The sequence below is a fragment of the Lissotriton helveticus genome, chromosome 7, assembly GCF_964261635.1.
Source record: "Lissotriton helveticus chromosome 7, aLisHel1.1, whole genome shotgun sequence".
NCBI classification, from domain to species: Eukaryota; Metazoa; Chordata; class Amphibia; order Caudata; family Salamandridae; genus Lissotriton; species Lissotriton helveticus.
In genome coordinates, this window is record NC_136068.1 from 1,444,857,075 (window position 1) to 1,444,879,108 (window position 22,034).

The following is a 22,034-nucleotide window of genomic DNA, read 5'->3' on the forward strand; positions in this document are numbered from 1 at the left end:
TTTGCTGCATATTTTTAGTGATTTGCTGTGTTAGCGTAGGGAAAACTAAGGTTTGGTGGCGTCTGTTTCCAGCCAGTATCTATTTTTGATATAACTCTTTTGTAACACTCTAAGTTAAACACTTGCCTGCCTTAATGCCCTCCGACTATGTCTTTGTGCCTTCACTATTTCACAGGTGACTGTTCTGAAACCAAACCAATTGAAACGAAACTGGATATATTTTTTTCTGGGTTTCTCTCCAATTCTGATAACACCGAAGGCTCTGCTTCCTTCTTCTCTTATCCTCTTCCTTTATCATTACCATTATTTGGGCATTTGATTAGATTCTTTCTCATCGTCTTCTAACTAAATCTCTGGCAGGGACACGTCAGGTTTTAGACATTTGGGGGTCATTTAGACCCATGCAGATAGTCCACCTAAGATGCTGGGGCAGCAAAGACACCCTGCAGCAGACTCCTCAACCACTTTAGAAAGACCTGCTGCTCTGTCCACATCCACTCCATCTCATGCTTTTAAATTTAAGTTCAGCATCTGCTAATGTTTAGAATCCAGAGTTTTTTTGTCTTAATCACCTACCAGTACTTAGACTGAAGAGGACCAACATAATTCAATTCTGTACCCAGGAATACATTATTAATCCTAAAAATCAGACAGTAATCTCAACTATTCACATACTGCGGAAGAGGGTTCTGCAATTCCTGCTTTGTTGTAAAAAGCGATACGAAAGGGGATGATGGACGGAGCGTTTGAGCAAATCAAACACTCACCCCCAGTCAACTGATCTGGGTTTAATCCATCACCATTCTTTAGCTCACTTGGCCACCCCAGTTCAGACATGGCAATATGCAAATCAGTCTGACCCTGTGCCTCATGGGAACAGTCCAGCCCGAACTACCATGCCATGTCTTCCCTGGACCAGAAACAAGCATCCTGGGACCGGTTTCGGATTCATAATCCTCATCAGCCAGGCTATCTTGATTCCAGTGGCCAAGTCAGCAAGGGACTCGCGTCTGAGCATACCCTGCCACACTTAGGGCGAACAAAGCGATACGAAAGGGGATGATGGACGGAGCGTTTGAGCAAATCAAACACTCACCCCCAGTCAACTGATCTGGGTTTAATCCATCACCATTCTTTAGCTCACTTGGCCACCCCAGTTCAGACATGGCAATATGCAAATCAGTCTGACCCTGTGCCTCATGGGAACAGTCCAGCCCGAACTACCATGCCATGTCTTCCCTGGACCAGAAACAAGCATCCTGGGACCGGTTTCGGATTCATAATCCTCATCAGCCAGGCTATCTTGATTCCAGTGGCCAAGTCAGCAAGGGACTCACGTCTGAGCATACCCTGCCACACTTAGGGCGAACAAAGCGATACGAAAGGGGATGATGGACGGAGCGTTTGAGCAAATCAAACACTCACCCCCAGTCAACTGATCTGGGTTTAATCCATCACCATTCTTTAGCTCACTTGGCCACCCCAGTTCAGACATGGCAATATGCAAATCAGTCTGACCCTGTGCCTCATGGGAACAGTCCAGCCCGAACTACCATGCCATGTCTTCCCTGGACCAGAAACAAGCATTCTGGGACCGGTTTCGGATTGTTGTAAAAAGCAACAGATTTCAAGCTATGCCCTGTTATGCTCACTCTCAGTGGGATTGAAGGCATTGTCTGCCCAGTGTCTTGCAGGTGGAATCTGATTTTTTTTTAAAACTGATTGTTGCATCCTCGGGGTACTGGTGGAGACACAAAATTCAAGTCTCGTCTACAGAACAGAATGTCCAAAGGTGTAAAGTTTGGAGTGAGCAAGGCCTCCAGCCAGCAGAAAGCAATTATGAGTCTCCATTGCAGCAATCGGCAGCTTAGACACTGGGTGTTTTTTTGGGTCCAGGCAGACATTAAGCCCTCATGGAGAAACTAGGCGGTTAACCTGAGTATTAAGAGATGAAATAAGATTTTTCGTGACTGAATACATTTCTCTAATATTTCATTATGGATGCAGCTCCTCAATAACAGCTCCTGTATTCCTTGTAGGGGATTGTATCAATTCATAGTTAACTTATACTTTTGTCCACCCCTTCTCCAGAAATCTGGCTATTCCCTTGGGCAACACACCTCGTTGTTTTTGATAGCGCTTCCTATGAAGGCTTGTTTCAATGGGCTCGCTTTACTGAAGAGTGGGTTTTACAGAAAAAGAGACTGCCCTTTGAAGCAGTCTAGAACCGACTGAGAATGTTAACCTCTGTTCAAGACAGTTGTTGTAGTAGCTTATATTCAGTGTATGTATATGTTATCTGTCAGACATACCAGTGCGCCCTAAGCAAAGTAAAGGACACAACCACATAGGTACTGTCCTGCCATAATGTACACACGTAAGAACGGCAGACAGCCTTTGTGAACTCAAGACAGAAGTCTGCAAGATTATAACTTTTCTGACATGGTATGAAATGAGGGACATTAAAGACAGAAGATATATATGAAATACATATCGAGGAAGATAGATATTGCTTTATTTCTTTTACTACTGTAAATTTTAAAGTGCCTTTGACGGATCGGGATGGTGTAAATCCTCTAAGAACTGTATTGCTTTTCAACTGACCAGATCAACAAAATTGAATGCAAATTACAACGTAAAAAATAAAGCCCTTTAGGCTTTACAATGAAAACAAGACATATTAAAATAAAACCATTAAGGTTTATTTAAGGTTTTAAATCATTATCGACGGAACATACATGATCAGAATCAGTCAATCAGTTGTTTTAAATCAGAGATAGTATGTAGCTCAGAATAAAGTGCAAATCATAAAAGAGCAGCACAAAGTATAGTTCAGTTCACATAAAATAAGTAATAAATGACACGAAGACCAATCGGGATTCCTTCCAGGCCGGAACACTGCCTTAAACCTCCGCAGACTCCACAACATCTTGAGCAGACAACCATACATACAAGAGGATGCCGCCATTCTCTCTCTCGACGCCACCGTGGCATTTGATTCTATAGAGTGGTCTTACCTATTGGAGGTCCTGAAACGCTATGGGTTTGGCCCTGTTCTCATTAAATGGGTCCGCTTACTATATACAGATTTGTTAGGCCAGGTACGCGTTAATGCTCACACTTCCAGACAATTCCAACTGCATAGAGGTACCAGGCAGGGGTGTCCCCTCTCCCCCCTCCTGTTTGCTCTCACCTTGGAACCCCTAGCCCACCGGATCCGGACTGATGTCTCCATCAAGGGGCTTCGGTGGAATGCTGAAACACTTGACAAGATATCCCTATATGCAGACGACATTCTTGTCTATGTCTCCTCTCCCAGATCCTCCATAAATAGCCTGTTGCATGTCATTACAAATTTTGGTAAATACTCTGGCTTTTCAATCAACTGGTCCAAATCGGCTCTATTTTGTCTCCATGGCCCCCCACCTGCCCTTCCGAGGGGGTTTTCAATTGCCGTGGCCGAGGATGGATTCAAATATCTAGGTATTTTTGTTACCCCTGATCCCAAACTCTTCTACGATCGTAACCTCAAGGGCCCATTACAAAGGCTCCACAGCGACATATCTCACTGGCGCGCACTGCCCTTGTCCCTCCCTGGCAGAGCGGCTCTTTTCAAAATGTTGGCTCTCCCACGTTTCCTGTATGTCCTCCACAATTGTCCATTCTCAATTGCTGACTCCTATTTCCGTGCGTTGGAGGGAGACTTGCGGCTCCTCCTTTGGGATGGTAATGCGCCTCGAATTGCCCTGAATAAACTTACCCAAGGATGGTATGATGGTGGTATTGCCCTGCCAAACATGCGCCTTTATTATTGGGCCTCCCAATTGGTGGTTACCAACTCCTGGATTCATGGTTCGCCTACAAACCCGGCCTTTCACTTGGAACGCTGCCAGACGGTAAGAGAGGGGTACCTGGGCGCCCTGTATGGTAAATTTCCCCGGAACGGGTATGTGGGACCCATGTCACATACCATAGCCCTCTGGCACCGCGCTACCAAGCGCTTGGGATGGTGCGACGTGTTTACTAAGGCTACCCTGCTCTGGGCCTCACAGAAACTGGGTTCCCTCTGCCACCATAAGGGGTTTGATAGATGGGACATGATTGGCATTTCCACCCTGGGTGACTTGATTCACAGGGGGAAGCTACTGACGTTTGCCGAACTCCAACAGCGTCATGCCCTTGCCAACACTGAGGCCTTTAGATACTTCCAAATCACATATGCTATCACTGCGAATGTGTCCGACCTTTCCTCCCTTCATGAGGCATCACAAATTGAAGACAGGCTACTTTCGGAACCTCTTCTTACAAAGGCAATATCTTGCACGTACCATAAAATGTGCAATAACTTGCCTGACTCCTTCCAGTCCCTACGAGACAAGTGGCAGGGCGATGTGGTAAACCTGGAGGATGACGAATGGCAGTCGGCACTAATGTCCTCCAGGGAAACGGCGATAAATCACCGTTTCCGGTTGATCCAGTTGAAAATCCTACATAGGACTTATATGTCTGCCCCTCTTCTGGCCAAACTAGGTAGGCGCCCGGATGATAGATGTCTCCGAGGCTGCGGCCTCCCTGGTTCCTTCTACCATATCCTGTGGGAGTGCCCTGTGAGCCAGCAATTTTGGGACAGGGCGACCCACAAAATGACGGACGCGGTGGGAAAACCAATCCCTCTCTCCCCTAAGGAGGGGATTCTCAATGCGTGAGGTGCCACTGACCTCACTGAGGTGGAGCTCCAGTGGGTGGCCTTGGGTTTCCTGTTGGTGAAACGAGCTGTGGCAATGCATTGGGGTGCCCCCCGAAAGCCTCTCCTGGTGGGTTGGGTGGCTGAAATGGATAGATGCATGTTGGCTGAAAAATCTGTATTTAAAATCAGGGGGTGCCCCGGGAAATGGGACAAGAAATGGGGACACTGGAATGTCTACAGAGGTGAGATTTGTACTTCCCCCCACTGTGGATATGGCTATGGATAATGCTGGACCTCGACGAGGTAATGCTCCATAATGTACTTCTGTATATTGCCCTTTCATTTGATTCTGATTTGTATTGATTGTCTTACTGTATGTTGAATCTGCTTTGCTTTGTTTTTGTTTCTTTATTAACTATTAAATAAAAAATAAAAAAGTAATAAATCAAAAGGTCAAACCGACATAGTGTTGCCTTCTAAACATCATTGAAGAGTAAGCCCAACACCCTCAAAAAGAGGCGTCTTGTATAATGTAAAACACAATAAACGCCATACAAGAAATACAAATAGATTAAAATCAGTTCGCATTAGTACACTGGCATACTGTTGCACTACCAATGTACCACTACTCGTCGTAGAATTAGGGCCTAGTCCAATAGCAGATGATCGTGTGCGCCCTGTGGAAATGGGCGTTTAATTCCCCACTAAAACATAAGAAATAAATAGGGAAACTACATCAAGCATTCAGTAATGTATATGCCTCATGCATAAGTGTCAATAGCCGCAAACCATTTTCACACTCGCACAAAAAATATGCAGTTAGATTTAAACGTAAAAGGCCAATGAAAAGCTGCTGGTCGATTACAAACCGGGTCACAAAAGTACAAGTGAACAATACTGATGTCAACGCATGTGTAAAAGACACTCACAAGCTGACAGCCCAATAAATTCGCTTGTACCATAAAATGTTTACTGAGACTTAATTGGGATCAAGTTTATTTTAGTTTTTAGTTACCATACTTAGAAAAGACATTATGTATTAGCAAAGATGCTCAATCGACAAGAAATTACATTCAGCTCTGCATCTGCAAGATTGTGCTATAGTGCCCACCCATCCGGTGACACTCGTCCTATTTCCACATGCACAAAAATGCATGTAAAGTAGAGTTGCTTCTGTGCTCTTTACAAGACAAATAAATACTAGTAGTTCACCCTACGTATAAACACAAACACAACGTTTAATCACCCCCGTATGAACCATCCTGTGGAGAAAACGTGATCCAGTTTCTACTTTGTACTTGTGTGATGCGGAAGTTCTGGGATCTGCTCTCAATAGGAAACGTCTTGTCTCGCTTTCCCGCGATTATAATGATCTAAAAGTATTGAGTAACCAATGAGGACTTAGTAAATACACAAGCAGAAAATGTCAGGTTTTTTCACAAAGGTACTGGAGGTCAGAGTACAAATCCCATGATGCCCAGAGTCGGTTTCCATGCAGACACCCTCACCATTCCTTACCCCAGTTTCAAACACCATAGACCCTCACCATATCACACTCTACAGGTACATCGACCATACCAATAATCATATCCATTTGCTGGAACGAAAGGGCAGAATTATTTGGCGCAGAGAAGTATTCGTCTCTGGCTCAGTGCCCTGGACCCGAACCTCGTCTCTAGTTTGTGAAAATAAAAGTATGGGTGGCAGCATAATATGTACTGTTTCATACCCGGGAAGTCGGGCGGCTTAACAATCCAGCCTATTGAATAGATGGGGCCAGACACACTCACCTCTGTGGCTTCTTGTGGGCCTGGATACGAGCCTATGGAGAACAGGCGGGGCACAGCTGCCAAGGTTTCAGATCACTATGTGTGACATTTTCATAATTTAAGTGTAATTATGAGTGACATTTCAATGACTAAGAGTGACACTTTTCGCAAGCGAAATCAAGCACTGAGGCAAGGAATTCATAAATATATGAAATTACACCCATTTGAGCAATGTAAACTCTACGAAATACACTGAACTAAAGTGCGCTAATAGCAGACTACTGAAAATTAAGCAGAGTCAGATTATGTGAATTGTAGTGTAGTTCCTATATTCCCATTAGGCTCTGCGCATTGGAATAATATAAACAGCAGTGTAGACGTAGGACTGAGGTCGACTGGGTCTCTACTGACTATATTAGACTTAATTAGTTTTGCCAGCTAGCTCAGAGGTCACTAGAAACGTTCTCGAATAAACAAGGAGGAGTTTAACTTCCCTGGATAGACAAGAAGGGATTAGCTTCTGACAACCATAAAACATGACAACTTTGCTCCCTCAGAATAAGAGTATATCTCTAGAGTCGTGTGAAAACAATAGACAGCTATTTCGCTCAGTCAATCGTGCATACTTAGTTTCACCAGAGTGCAGAGAAATAGAGAGATGGGCGTTTTCAATAAAAGGTGTTATTTATTGAGCAGTCTTCTTTCTCATGCAAGAGAAATGAATTGCCACAATTGCAATACTTAACATGAAGTAAAGTGCGTACAGTAAAAGGAGTATTATGAAATAATACTGTAAAAGCATTGATATGGTTTCTTAGCCATATGATACTTTAAAATGGATAAAATATATACATACATAAAAACATTGACTAACGTACTCAACTGGTGCTTCTAATCTACGCCTACCCCGGTGTACCTGACCTAAGCCTAATACGTGGGAGGGAGTAAGTAAGTTGCAGTTTAAGTTAAGTTGGGTTTTGCCAAGGAATCTGAATCAAGAATTCTCTTAAGGGTTTGGTCAGCTCCGTACCTGGGTAATAGAAAGCAGGAGGTCTGGTATCTCTCTCTCAGGACTCGATATCCCAGCAACCCGCAAGGGCGGCTGGAAACACCGGAGCTGGATTTTCTCGCCTGGAGAAAAAGACAGCGTCTTTCTCAGTGCGTCAAAAGGGAGGGCTCTCGCATCAGCTGGGCTCTCGGGCAAGTAGATAGCCGCTCTGCTCCAAACCACCGTGTGTTTGCTCAAGGCAACGTTGGTATATTTATACCTGAAAGGTGCCGGGTTTGACGTAAGGTTGGACATAAGATGTCAATAAAGATGTCACTAAGAACTGGCCGTTCTTTCAGTGCTCGCAGGAGTTCTAGGACAAATCAAAACATAAGCATGGGGATTTCCCATGTTGCTGGAGGTTTGGTTTGTTTAAAGAACGCGTTGTACTCTCTAGGAGTCTGGGGAAGTAGTCTTGCTTAATTTGGACTGCATGGGCTACGACTAAATATGGATATGATTCTTATGCCTTTATAAGGATATTATTTATTATAGCCATACAAGGGCATAGATTGGGAATCTCGAATTAGGGTCCTAGATAGAAATACAACAGAATGTCACTCATAATTAAAGTGAAATTATGAAAATGCAACAGTTAGCAATCTGAAACCTTGGCAGCTATGGTGAATCAATATGGAAATGTGCTCTAATTGACGTGTGTTCCTCTGCACCCTCAAGCTGACCAGCCTGCTAGATGCATTTGCACACTCGCAAGCGCCAAGAAGCTTTCCATCAGATACAAATTAATATACCAACAAATAAATACATAGGATGTCCTCTGAAGAAATCAGGTTACGCTTACTCCAGCACTTTAGAAATGTCAGTTCATTCAAGGTCTAATCAGGCCTCCCATAAGGTCTGGTTACTCTGCGTAGAAATGCTGAACGTTTTCTTTTAATACTGAGTGGTCAGAATAAACCTTCCAAAAAGAGCTGCTTTCACCTGTGAGTAATGTAATTAGACCGTTTCTAGGATGCTAATAATCACAGTAAGACGCAGTGATCTTCTGTCTGAGGCATGGTGAGGGGAGGGTGAGGGGAGAGCCATAATCTATAGATGCAAATTAGCTGGACTGGTGAGGCCGCCTTTTTGAGGAGGCTCAAGAAGTAACTCCCATTCAACTGTCAAAAGGGTCTGAAACTGCTGAGGGCGCCTGAGCACAAGTCTCCTCGGGAGCAGTCGGTGAGTGGCTTGGGGGCAAGTGGTAAGGACCCAGCAGCAAAGCCAACTTCAGTCTGCAATTGTGTAAACAACAAGCCACCACTGCGCGAACAAAAAACACCCTGAGGCGAAAACAGCTATGAAAACTGCCCCTTCAGCACGGTTAAGTGATCGGAAACAAAAGCAAGCAGTCCAGTGCAGGGACTTCATAAACCAACCTTGTAGGCCACAAGCACACCTGCCTGATGCCCAAATCAGTAGTATGGCACGAGAGAGAGAGGCCTGATTCGGTGTTGGGTGTGTCAGTCTGAAGAGCTTGAAGTGAGGTGGTGGGGAGGAGGTTTGGTATGTTTTGTGCTGGGAGGGGGCGGGGAGTCTGGGGCAGGGTAGGCTGAACTCTAGTAAAACGCAGATAGTCAGACAGGCCCCAATGCAGTGCGCTAGCAATTTCAATAAGATTTTAAAATACACGATTTTGTAGTTTGATACCTCACGAGGCACTACTCACCAACTTTGTGACTTGACTCTTCATATGGTCTGCACCTGGCCCGCTGGTGGGGAGAGAAGAAAGTTAACATGGACAAAGGGAGGTGGCGGGAAGAAAGTGAATATGGAGAACAGGAGGGGGCGTGAACATAGTTAACACAGACAACTGGAGGGGTAGAAAGAAAGTGAGTAAGGAGAATGGGATTGTGTGCGTTGTAGTTTGCATATCTATTTGGAGAACATGGACAATGGGAGGGGGGCGGGAACAAAGTAAAGCACAACAGGAGACTAAAAAAAGAGTACAGATACCCTATAACAACCAAGTAAAGGGGCCAATAACCATTGGAGGATACAAATGATGACATGGGCGTCACAAGGAGGGACTGACAAGCCTATTAAGGAATCAGACGCCAGCATTTATGAAGTGGTACAAAAGGGGGTGGTGATGGACGGAGCATCTGAACCAATCAAACACTCACACCCAGTCAAAAGATCTGGGTGTGAGTGTTTGATACAGCATTTATGAAGGGCAAAGACACAAGCAAATGAAAAATGTGGGCGTGGCTTCTCCTCTGTACTCTACCTACAACAGATCGCCAGAGCAGCGCTTGCGCGCTGGCTCAGGTTCGACCTAAAAAAAGAGTGGTACAGCTTCTAAAATCATATTATTCCGCACTATCCCACAGATTCATATAATGCAGTTCCCATCCTTGGAGCTCTTCATGCACATCAATAGTTAGTACAAATATTGTGACAATATACAACTCGAATTAAATTTAACTTTTATACCAATGGCAACTTTAGAAAATTGCCACTTTGTTGCCCAAAGTCTCCAGTAGCCATTTAAAGGTGCACACAAGCTGCTGTCCACCAAGACAATCTTTTGCCCTACCATGAAGAGGTGAAAATTACTCTTAGGAAAAGAAATAAAGAACCTGCCTGGGGAAGAGGTGTGCTCTCTTCCTGGCAGGATACCCAGAGTGGGTGTGAACTTAAAAGACGAGCTTCAAAGTGGAAGAATACTTTGAAAGGAAAATGGTAGTCACACATCGAAGAGGCTGCTCTTGTGCTTCAGCAGAAAGGTTGGCATCTTGGGCAAAGAGGAAAACGCCTTTGGTCAACTAGTATTTCAAGGAGAGTGTAGCCTCCAAGTAGACACCCCTCTGGGCTGGGCTAAAGAGCTCTAATCAGAAAGGGAACGAGTCTGCCATGCTGGGAGCGGGCAGAAAAGTGCATCCTGGGCTACCTAAATGCTACACTTCACAGCAAGTCATAATCGGGCTAGAGGGACATAGTAGCCCATTGGGTAGTTAGTCTCCACATCCCCTAGGCTCACAGTGGGCATAAAAGTGCAACATCTGGCACCCAGACCACAGATCACGTCTATAGTGGTGAGAGAATAGAGTAAAGAGAGGCTGCATAAAAGACTCGACTGACCTTAGACTAGCAAAGAAAGGACTGTGCCTTTAGTGGAAAAGCCATCCCGAGCCCAAGACAGAGAAGGTCACTCCAAGATTCAGTTGGCTGACTCTGTTACAACCACAGGCCATAAATGCTGAGAAGCCCGTTCCCTTGAAATTCCACTGCCAAGACATCTAACCACCGATGGACACCAAAGTGCAGCCTAGGAGACCGAGTCCTGTTGCACCCGGAAGAGTAATCAAAGTGCAGTTTGGTTGCCTAGCACAAAAGGTCCTGTAAGTTAAATGAAACTGCTGATTTTGCCATAACTGGAGATGAGTAGACCAGTTGCAAATGGTTTACCATTCGACTTCCCCTGGACTTTGTGGCACATCGACCGTTGAGGCCTAAGTCACTCCCATGCTTGTGGACCATGGCATGGCCACAGGAATGCCCTCAACACTGGCTCAGCATCTTGCGTGCCTTGCATTAAGGCACTCCCTTGACCCCTATGATGGTTTGTTCATTGGACTTGGTACTGGACTTGGGACAGCTTAAACAGACAGGGAACTGTCTAATAGGGCCTGACTGGTTCCTGTTAGTGGAGCCATATCGGAGTTGGCACCCCCAAGAGTGCCCATATAGCTGTTTTCAAGTTACTTGTTGTGGCTAATACTAAACCAAGAGTTGCAATAGATTATAAAGATGTACTGCATTAATGAAAAGCAGTGATTTACTGTTTATTTGAAAATTCATGTCTTCTTCTTATTCACTGTTCTGGTACTTAATATTGCTTTACACTTTTTACTTTGATAAAGCCTTAATGCTCTGTTCCAAAGCTACCCAGGACTGAGCCATGATTTCACAAACAAACCTGACTGGACCGGATATGGTATTGTGTCTTTATTACACAGTGAGGTCGCACAACCACACAACATAAAAAAACACTTTCCTCACAATCATCTTCACCTTTCATAGCAGACAAAGACTTTCCAGAGTCTTGGGGATATTAATCTTTAATCTCAGACTATGTTGCTTTCTCTAGAATTAAAACTCTTGAGTATTCTTACCTTGATCTTGCCCCTCTAGCTCTAGGGCTTAATCAGACAGGACCTGATAACACTCATCTAGCAGAGACTCAATGAATCAGTGGCTGTTGTCACCACTTCATTAGCTCGTCTCACTCTCTTGGTGTGCGACGTGGGAACCCATTGGGGCAATCTGGCACATTTCACAGCAGTGTTGGTCACATGAATCATTTAGAGCGAGTCCTTCCAGCGAGGCTCCAAACAGGTCTTGTGAACATGCTTTTTCACCAGAACCCAGTCTCTAGGGTTGAGATGATTGCACTGCTTCTATCTCACTGGTGATGTCTCCAAGTCGATCTGACGAGAGAACACACCACATAGGCCAGTCTGCTGGGATTTTTACGGCTGCAGGAACAGAAGAAATTCTCATGACTTCATCAGCACTTCATGAAGAGAGAGTCCTGTTCTTTTAAATGGACAAGCTGGAGTGCATCAGGCCAACTGAAATATGTGTAGGCTTACACCTTTGCAATCTTGGATTTCAACATACCATTGACTTGCTCAACAGCTCCTGATGCTTCTGGTATGTAACTACAATTGAATATCTGGTCAATTCTTAGGGGGAATACAGAGAAATAATATCACTTCATTCTTGACTGTGTGTCCCATGGTCAGATTCTAAAGAAACAGGCATGCCGAATCTCGGAATCAACATGCTAATTATTTGGCTATAGTGAGGCTATAATTCTGTCTGGTTGGTTATGCCATGACCCATTTAAAAAAAAGGCATATTACCACTAATATATATCTCAGCCCATTACAGACCAGCATCTCAAAAACATCTGGTTGGAGGTGACTTAATGGTACATCAGACTTTCCAGTCTGACTCATGGTTACAACTATCCTTTTACCGGCGTTTTAGTGCTATCAGGTAGTGAATCGCTGACACAAAATTTCAATCATGGATTGCAAGTGGAGATTAAACTAGTACTTTTGACATCCGTGAATCATCCCATCCCTCTCAATGTGGGAAGGACCACTGAAGTGTCAGACCATTGCAGACAACAGGCAGTTAGGGAACACTGGCCTACCATCATTTGAAACCCAAGTATTACTTGCATCTTTGCTGCATCCTGCTCTTGTCCTTCTTGGTGCATCATGTTGAGGTTCTCGGTGTACACCAAATGTCTGGACTGTTGTCAAGAATATACTGGTTACACTGTCACTGTCCGTCAGTTTGACGTTTCCCTTAGATTGAATGAACTAGAGTCAAGAACACATTATTTTGTCACCTGGTCAACAAGTGAGAAACCCTCACAATAAGGGTATAACCCATCAAAATCCCTGGGCTCTGCCGGATCCCGAAATAGGAGGTGCTGCATCTAGCGGGTCCAGTGTGGCCGAAAACTAGGCCACTGGCCGCCATTTAAATATCTTTGCGGTATTTGCCAACATAGAGAATGTGCCCTGTTGTGCTTAGATTTACAGCAGCTCAGCCAGTTTGCTTGTGTGTATGTATGGAACCTTAGAATGCCTGATGACAGTGTGGAATGTTGGTGTGCCTGGTGGACTGGAAGAGTGACTGTTGGAGAGAGTGGGCTGAGCTGTGAAGATGCAGCTCCTGGTGGGGCTCTGAATTAGCCATGAACTAACTTGAATTCATCTTGAACCAACCATCATTCTGCTTGTAACCAACAACTATGATCTTGTAACTTATAAATAAATCTCTACTTGGATTTACCTCGCGAGTACCATTATACTTTATTACATTGGCGACGATCTGGCGAAGAAACCCTGCTTGCTGGCTACCTGAGGTACAATTTTAACCTTTTATAAGACTATTTATATACTGGAAACTACTGGAAACTACTTAAGAAAAAGAAAATTTAAACAAGGAGAAAAACGCCCAACTAGCCCCACCAGTGTCCACTAATATCAGGACAGCCTGCCTGGGCGCTTCACACTCCTTATATTCATTAACAGGAAAGCATAAAGAGAGTTTTACAGTGTATATGAGCAGTGTATGACACTGTGCAAACATACAGCTTAAGAGGTGATGAGAGGAAGCCGACTGCATTCTATTTGCTGTTTTGTGCATGAAACTAGGAGAAACTGAGCATACCTGAAGGCAGGGGATATAACTTTACTGATGAACAGTTGAAAATAAATGAGACAGCTAAATGCAGCAACAGTGGAATAAACTGCCAAGCAACTAAGTATGAAAGAAATGAGCATCTAAGTGGAAAGGAAACTGTCATTGAAGTACAAGTGTGCTTACATTTGAGCTTTGCCATTTCTCAGAGAGCACCGTTTTATATAACAGTTCTTTGCTACGGTGGAAATTTATTGATAGCCGTCGTGATGGATTTACAGTCTGTTTTTATATTTTTTTATTTCTCTATGGTGATGGAAAACAGTTGCTCTGCATTTTGAAATTCAAAAAACCGGCTCGCGCATCTTACCTTTTCCATCGTCTAGCGCAGAGCCGTGTCAGAAGCTTTCATGACGTCTGGGTCATTTGTTCTGCTTAAAGACGTTTTGCAGCAGAAGCGCGCCGTGAGGCACCCTGCGTGCGTCTGCTGTGCGTGACGCCATCTTCCGGCTGGAGCCTCCAGACACTCTTTGTGGGAAGTTTTCCAATGTACTCTTCTTTTCCCCTGAAATTTGCCAACCGCATTTTCTTCATCTATTCGTCATTTTAAAAGGACATTCATGCAGCTCCAATACGATCGGTTGACAAGAAGAGGTTTGTTTCACATGGCAAAGCGGGTCTAACACGGATGTCCCACAGGTACTTTTTGTGGTTGAAATTTGTGCACATTGGAGTGCATGTCCGTCGTTGTCATCAACTTTAAATTCATTATGGAGCGTTTATGAATTGTTGGGCGGCATCACACTCAAGCTTATATGAACACTGCACCATCTAACAATTTCTTTCCTATGATTGGTAAACATCCTTGGCCCGTTTATCGAAGCACTTCTCACGAGTGTGTAAACTTATTTTTCACTGTGTTGTGCGTTCTGCCATTTACCGGCTTTTTATCTACAAGTCTATTTAACATGGACAGTTTTACGATACACTATATAAGGTCATACTGCCATCTACTGGATTAAGTTGGTATTCAACTTGTATTTCTTCCTTGAATGTTCACTTTTAATGCTTCCTGGAGCGATTACTTGTTTAAATAAGGCTGTACTCCCTGTGATAATTTTTACAGTAATTTAAGTAAACCTGATATTTTTATAATGATATGTGCAGCATTTTCTAACACTGTTTTATTTATAATGATTTTTACAGCAATTTTAAATAAGACTGTACTGTTTGCCTTAAGTTATGCAGCAATTTCAGTAAGACTGTAGTATTTATAGTGATTCATACAGCATGTCAGTAAGACTGTAGTATTTATAGTGTTTCATGCAGCAATTTCAGTAAGACTGTAGTATTTATAGTGATTCATGCAGCAATTCAGTAAAACTAGTATTTATAGTGTTTCATGCAGCTATTCAGTAACACTGTAGTAATTATAGTGATTTATACAGCATTTCAGTAAGACTGTAGTATTTATAGTGTTTCATGCAGCAATTCAGTAAGACTGTAGTAATTATAATGATTTATACAGCATTTCAGTAAGACTGTAGTATTTATAGTGATTCATGCAGCAATTCAGTAAAACTAGTATTTATAGTGTTTCATGCAGCAATTCAGTTAGACTGTAGTATTTATAGTGTTTCATGCAGCAATTCAGTAAGACTGTAGTAATTATAGTGATTTATACAACATTTCAGTAAGGCTGTAGTATTTATAGTGATTCATGCAGCAATTCAGTAAGACTAGTATTTATAGTGATTTATACAGCATTTAAGTAAGACTGTAGTATTTATAGTGATTCATGCAACACTTATTTTTGGTTATTCACACTTCTAATGTGTGTTTTTATGTGGTACAAATTTTGTGTGAGTTGTTTATGTTCCTCTTTGAGACCATCTTGGTATTGCTGGCTCATTACGTTTATATGGTTGTTTTTTCTGATGTAGGGTGGTTGTATTTAGGATCTGGTCTCTATACTCTCAAACTAGTCTGCAGTGTGGGTTGTGCGCACATCCTTTTCACTGTTTTCACCCTACGTACCTATGTAACTTTGCATATACATTATTTTTTTCTCACCTGTATCCGTTTTTATTGTGCTATGCCTACTCTACACTTTATTATTTCACATGGTCTAGAGTATTTTCTTGGTGTGTTGTGCGTTTAGTTTATATCTCCACACATTATTTTATTATTGCTTTATGAGCATGTTACTTATTGCATGTTACCTTCCTGATATTTTCATGTTGTTCCCTAGGGAAGGGGTGGTGTGTCTCGCTACGTCTTCCTGTTAACATCTATTCACCTATATCTTGTTGCTCGTCTGTGCTTAGTCTGCCATTCTTTATCTTTGGTTTCCTTCTCTTTTTTTATAATTCGTCGTAACTATTTGTTTATTTGTTCTCTTTGTTTCCTTAAGGAAAGAGGATATGTTGTGCTTACATTTACAGCAGCTCAGCCAGTTTGCATGTGTGTATATATAGAACCTTAGAATGCCTGATGACAGTGTGGAATGTTCGTGTGCCTGGTGGACTGGAAGAGTGATGGTTGGAGAGAGTGGGGTGAGCTGTGAAGATGCAGCTCCTGGTGGGGCTCTGAATTAGCCATGAACTAACTTAAATTCATCTTGAACCAACCATCATTCTGCTTGTAACCAACAACTATGATCTTGTAACTTATAAATAAACCTCTACTTGGATTTACATCCTGAGTACCATTATACTTTATTACATGCCCCCATCACGTTTCTGACAGAAGTGTAAAGACTACTTTTACAGACTGGCATTCCTAGTGCTGGTGAACTAAAGAATTTGTCTTGGAGTTTTAGAAAGATTCTCATGCATACATTATCCCAGAGTACCGTATCACTCATATCATTGTGAATAATCTGCTATATAGGTTTTGCCAGTAAGGAAAAGTTAGGAATCCAATGAGAACAGTGGCCAACCATTCCCAGGAACAGTGGCGATTACTTTCTTAGGGCGTAGGGGCAGCGCCCTCTGTGGTTTCTGCCTCTATTTTGATTTGATTGTAGTTACTCACTATAAAACAGATGCCGATACTAGACTGCCTGCTGGGTATCTATTAAAGTGATCCTCTCCCGGAGTGTGCGTCAGGCAGCAGTCACAGCTCAATGTCAGCCAGGCAAATTCGAATCACCAGTGCGCTTGCGCCAGCCTTTTCACCTACACTTTGCTGGGCCGAGGATCCCTCAGCCCTGGGGCCTGTGAGGTTATCAGCCCATCAAAGCCATCAGACACACTCATACTAGAGAGAGGAACAAGGCAAGGCTGCCCCCTATCACCGGGACTATTCCTGCTCGCCCTGGAACCACTCCTCCACATGATCAGGTCAAATGACCGGATCACGGGGGTGCAGATAGAGGGGCAAGCCTTCAAGTTAGCGGCATACGCAGACGATATTCTGATCACCACGAACAACCCAGAACAATCAATTAAGGCACTCGTGCAAACAATAGAGGAGTATGCACATGTCTCAGGCTATAAGCTCAATAGGGAGAAATCCGAGTGCAAACCGATGAACTGCCACACAACAAAGGATGTGCTGGGTACATCCGGCCTAGCCTGGCAAACAAAACCCCTAAAATACCTAGGCCTCCTTTTCGGAAGGGACTTAAGGGCAACACTGGACCATAACGAGGAAGCGATGCTAAAAAAAATTAAGTCCAAGCTGGAGACATGGAGCCCCAAATTCATAAGCTGGTGGGGTAGGATAGAAACTATAAAGATGATGGTTACCCCCATGCTAAACTACTTGCTTTCCATGCTGCCTCTCACACTCACACCCGAATTCCACAAACGCCTAGACAAAAGCATCAACATATTCCTCTGGGGAGGGAAAAAACCAAGAATGAGCCTAGCGAAACTCAGACTTAGAAAAGAACAAGGCGGACTGAACCTCACAAACTACAAAGCCTTTCAGAAGGCGTCCCTGGCAAAACAGGGTCTGCACTGGATCGCCCCCGCACCAGATTACACACCGGTGTGGCTGGACCTGGAAAGGTGTCTTCTGGGTGGCGCAGACCCAATCATGGCCCTCACGGCCCACAAACACCCAGAAGCCAGAAACGCAATAATTCACAACACAAAGATAGCGCTGTTAAGAGTAGACAGGGAAATGGCAGTGAGTATCAAAGGTACCAAATGGGAATCTCTGTGGCATAACACCAAAGTCACATACAAAGGGAAAACACTGGACAGCATGGTATGGCGAAGCAGAGGCATCACTACGCCTTCGCAACTAGAAGCAGGGAACGCCCCACTCACCTACACGGCACTACAGCAGACGACCTCCCTGCCTAACAAGGAGTTCTACGAATTCCTCAAAATCAAAGCAGCTGTCACCAAAGCAGGACTAACGAAACTAACACCCACCATCATACAATACGCACAAAACTTAAACAAGACGGGCCACCAAATAGCACAAATCTACAAGCTAATCACACCACGCACCACTACCCTAAACAACAAGACGCTGGCATTCTGGGAGGAGACCATACAGAGACAGCTGAACGAAGTGGAAAGAGCCAAACTATGGACGACAGCGTCCAAAAACAAAATCACACCACAGCTCGCACAAACCAAATTCTGGCTACTTCACAGGTTGCACTGGACACCAGCGAAACTAGGGAGGGTTGGAGCCAGCGACAACAGCACATGTTGGAACTGCCAGAGTGCCACGGGAGACCTATCTCACATGCTATTCGAGTGCACCAAAGTCAAAGCTTTCTGGGGCAAGGTCTACAACGTCATAGACACAATAACGGGTAGTAAGATACAAAGAGGACTAGCCGGGGCAGCCACTGCATTCCTAGCGACAGAACTCCAGTCTAAAGAAATACGAGACCTGGTCGATGTCCTTCTAACGGCTGCAGTGAAAACGATTCTGGGTGACTGGAAGGACACCAGCAAAGCCACTTTCAAGCGCTGGTTCAACTGGGTAACCTTCCTCAGGGGGGCAGATAATATCACCGCCAAGCAAAAGGCGGCAAATCATACAGCCAAGGAGAATATGTGGGAAGCTCTCGACGCATACCTGGAACGATAACCAAACCCCCCCCCCCCCCTCTTTTTCTCTCTCCTTTCCTTTTCTCTCTCTCAGGCCCCGCCAGGCCGCAATCTTGCAAGACCAGTACAGTATTAAGAATGTCTTTTCTATGGATATGTAAAATTTTATTTTCAATAAAAATATTTTGAAATATAAAAAAAAAAAAAAAAAAAAAAAAAAAAGCCCTGACATCCAGTGGTGAAGGGCCTCCCCAAATGACGTCGCTCCTAAAGTCAGCCATGGGCGTTTCAGGCTTCATCCCTGAAATTCCAAGGCTGCATGTCAATCAGGGAAATCACACCCCCACCCTCTCCGATCACGTGTGGCTTGGAATCACTAACCCCACCCAGCAGCGTTGCACCGATCGTGCCTCAAAGAGCAGCGTTTTTTCTCTGGAGCTGGAACCGTCATTGTAGAACAAAGTAATGTAATTATATAAAACTAACTTATAATGTGTGCCCTGACACCTTCTGTGTTCTCCTGTGCACAAACATGAATAATACGATGTCCCACAAAGCACCAGTAAGTGATTTGCGTTAGAACAAAATAGAAGCTGCAGAAAGAAAGTTCAGTCTGACTGATATTTTAAAAGTGTAAAATACTCTTTGCAACATTTACTTTAAGACAGCATGTATTACATGTGTGTGTAGCGATTTGGTCCGGTGTACTTTGCTGCAGTCTCCTCTGATCTCTGCAGCAAAACCTCTGAGTGGGCGTCTGGTATGTGTAGAATCTCACTAACGGTTAACTCTACTTCTATGTCCACTTCTCTGTTTTTGGTTCTCAAATTATGGTCACCTTATTCATGGTGTTAGCGGTTTGTGGTTTTTGGACCCCAGTGTATAGCTCATGGTGTTGGACAGAATTTGTTCATGATGTTGGAGAGCAGAGCCTGATTTATGGTTTTGCAGTCAGACACCATTGTATAGCAAATGGTGTTGGACAAAAGTCTTTAGTTCGTGGTGGACAACAGTGCTTTTGCTCAGTTTGTTGCACAGTAGCGCTTCATGGTTTGCACAGCAGGCCAAGTACTGCCCCAGGAGAGGTAGTCTGAATGGGTTTGCGCCACACAGAAGCCGGAAGACTATGTGGGGCGCAAGATGTTTTTCAAAGAGGAAAGGAAAGCTACGCGATCCAAGGCACATCATTCTCACAGGGGGGAGACTGACATAACCACACCTCTTTAGTCCGAAATTAAATGCAGCCCGTAAACACGTTTCCTACTTCAAAGGAGGGCTTTTTGGTTTATTTACTTGTTGCACCTCAAAGAAAAAGTGCACCCATGGACTGCAACTTGTATAGCAAACTGAATTGTGTAATATTTAGTGCAAATGTTTATTTAAAAGTACTTTCTTTCGAAATTAAAAGCTGCCCGTAAACAATTTCCTTCTTCAAAGGAGGGCGATTTGGTTTATTTATTGATCTTGTGCATCACTCAACTGCCTGCGGTAGGCTGTGTTACTGTCCTGGGCACTGGCAGACTCAGATCCCCAGCACCCTGCGGCCTTAACCAATCATTGCTCATCTATAGCCCCCAGGCCCCTGGGCCCGAATGAAAACCCCATCTATTTATTGCGGATACTAAATGTGCTGCATTGAAAGCTTGTAGTCCCATGCTGGGCATAAAGGAACTCCAGGCCTAACTTACTGACTTATAGGCTGTAATAGGTCAGCTCAGCTGCTATGAGTAGGACTGCCGTCAGCAAAGGGAACTTCTGCGGGAAGCCTGCATCCACGTAGACAGGGCAGGATGGGTCACGTGTAAAGGCAGGTACTGGGGCAGATTCCGGCACCTTGAAGGCAGGTACATGCCAGTTCTACCTCCTGCTCACCATTTCGGAGTTCTAATTTCATGACACCGGTCATTTAATTTATTTGGAGCGAACATCAGGTCAGGAAAAGAAAATGTGCACATGATTGTGACAACACGGTTCAGTAGCAAGCAAGCCAATTATGCTTTTCTCTATCTTTTTGTGTGAATGTTCGGTTTTCAGTTTATTTATGTGTGCACTGTACCAAGTACTGACCGAGGCAGGACTGTGCTGTTGTTTTGTGTTGTTTACGTTTAGTGAGGCTCGAAACTGGATGGCAAAATGGACCTTGGTGTGGGTGAGGCACAGGGAAGCACTGCTGCCAGTATCATGCCAGCTCCAGAGCTCTAACCTTCCCTCTCCAGTGCTTTACAGCCCTGTGCCTCACTAGTGGCAATTTGAAAACGAAAGCATGCACTGTGTTCTCGTGAACAGGCCTGTGAGTTAGCATAGCAGTTCTCTGATTATACAGAATAAGCAGTTACCAGCGACATTATCATATGAAATATTTTTATTGATGTCATAACTACAGTTTCACAACTGATTTATGACCCTTCTTGCTTTCTAAAATTTGCTTGTTAATGCACCATTTGCCCACACCTTTTACAAAATGTTCCTCGGTGAGAATCCCTGGAACCCTTGTTATGACAGTCAGGCTCATTCACTATGCTTGCTTGCCACAGGGCAGTCCTCATGAACTTTTACGCCTCACCACTTTCAAATATCACCAGCCGCCACTGCCCAGGAACATCCTCACTTACCCTTGTGTGGTGGACCCTCCATTCTGAGGATTGTAGAGATGCGCTCTTCCGACAGCTGTCTTACTCCCTTTTCAATGTGTAGATGACTTATTTCTACAGTACTAGAGTTTATTTGGAGACAATGTATCCATTCTCTGATGGATAATTTAACAAAGCAGTTGTGTCTAATCTATAGCTCTGCTTTGTTTTTGATGCTACCAATAGGTCGTCAATATATTGTATCACTACCGAGCTAAAGAGACCAGTAAAGTCTCCAGATTTTTTTCAACATTGGATTAAAAATCGAAGGGTTCTAGTATACTCTTGAGGAACCCTAAACCAAAACAAAATTATCTTCAAAATGTTAATGCAAAAATAAATTGTCCTCATGCCGAGGAATAGCAAAGGCTTGGCACACGTTTATGATCATAAACAAATTTGGCATCTCTGAAATTTGGTAAAGAATTACAGCAATATTTGGGACCAACGAACAACATGGGATTACAATTTGGTTAATTTTTCCACAGTCCTGTACTTTGCTTCATTTTTAATTTGCTTTTTGAAGTCCCATGATTGGGCAATTACAAGGACTGCCCAGTACTTCCTTTAAAATGCCCTGATCTATCATTTGTTCAATCACCGACAATATTCATGACACTGCCTCTGGATCAAGATTATATTTGGGCGTTCAGGAATAAACTGCGTCTGGTTTCACCTTTATTTTCACTGGCTCAGCATCTTTTAACAGTC

The 22,034-nt window shown here is 43.7% G+C and overlaps 1 protein-coding gene across 1 annotated transcript in view; it reads right to left on the minus strand.

Moving 5' to 3' along the window:
- The window catches only part of LOC144770346 (E3 ubiquitin-protein ligase TRIM39-like), a 186,976-nt gene that overhangs the window by 11,946 nt on the left and 152,996 nt on the right, over positions 1-22,034 (minus strand). The gene's annotated exons all lie outside the window — the stretch shown is intronic.